We start from the raw sequence: 1558 nt of genomic DNA on the forward strand, positions 1-1558 counted from the left end.
ATAGTAGAAATGGTAGAGGTAGAATTAGAAATGGAAATAACAGAATTCTAGGATTTGAATGGCTTTCAATTTATCTCTTCTAGCTTACCACTAAAAGCTAGAATACTTCATAAAATAGATCTGCTTCATCTTGTTCATTACAATTTTGCAAATACTTGCTGGCAATCATCATTTTCCCATCTAGGCTAAATGTTATCAATTCCTTCAACAATTCTTCATGTAGCATGGTTTCTGGATCCTTCTCCAGCCTGACCATTGAGTATGTTCTTCTGGGTGCATTCTTAAAATGTTTAGAGAAACATTTGCAAAGTAGGTCAAATGTGGACCAGAGTCTCACCCAGCTGGAGAAGAACCCAGACATCCATAACTGAGAGGCATACAAGAATGAACAAGTGCAGCCTGAGGCTCTGGCTATCAAATGGAGCTGCTAGCTGGAAAACAGATGCATGAGTAGAGGCAAGAGTCCCTACTGGAGGGAGAAGCACACTCCACCACTACATTTCTTCCATGTCACAGTTCTACCCTTGAATTTATTTATTTTTTCTTTTGTACTTTTTCTTTTCTACTAAGGGGGGAACTGAAATGGAATTCTAGTCAGGCCAAGAATTAAAATAAAAAATAGGAGTGTTTTAAATTCCCCTGGTCTGGAAATCCACAGTCTCCTTACCCCCTTACCAGATGCTTTCCTTGGGCTTCTAGTCTTCTGGCCAATGGCAAGTAAGTCATTTGTGCAAAATAGTGCAGAGCCTGCAGCACAAGATATTTTCTTGAGTGCTGAGCAACTTGAATTCTCAGACTCCATGGGCCTCAAAGTCATGGAATTATCACTACTATGAGCCTTACATTACCTTATTCAGGCAAACTAGAGGATCCAAAGAGAGAAATCTTTGTCCCAAATTACAGAGTAATTTACTGGTCAGGCTAGGATTAGAACCCAGATCTCTTTCCTCTCTATAATTCTGCCTCTCTTTTCAGTTAATTTACTTCATTCTTTTACCACAGATTACAAAATTGAAATGAAGAAATTAATACTGCTGGTATCCAAAGCATCCAAGTCACACAGAAGCAGCCTTTGAATTACACAATTGCCTTGAAAGTATTGGGGAAAGATAGCTATGTGCACATTACATTTGACACAACCTCAAGGGTGAAGCAACCCATCATTTTATTCAGAGAGTTCAACTACCTCTCCTTTGCATTGGAGTCTAAACTTTATCACATCTAAATATTTTCAATCAACTGAGCCAAGGCACCGCAAAGAAGACCCAAATTATCAGATTCCTGAGTTTAAATCTTTAGTCTTCCATCAACATAAGCCTGTCTAACTTGTACAAGCTGCAGAGGCCCTCAGGGATATCCCAGTTCAATAAAATTTAGACCCGGAAAGTACTTGATATACAAAGTTACAAAGTAGAAACAGGGTTTGACTCTTATTCCTATGATCTTTCACATGCTCTGTGCTTATTTCCTGTAGGACTGTGACTTCTGTGTTTAATTGTCGTTCAGGTCAGGGCATCAGATATTTGGATACAGCATTTAATACAACCGCATCATTAGA

Source organism: Canis aureus, chromosome 25 (assembly GCF_053574225.1).
Source record: "Canis aureus isolate CA01 chromosome 25, VMU_Caureus_v.1.0, whole genome shotgun sequence".
In the NCBI taxonomy this organism is placed as follows: Eukaryota; Metazoa; Chordata; class Mammalia; order Carnivora; family Canidae; genus Canis; species Canis aureus.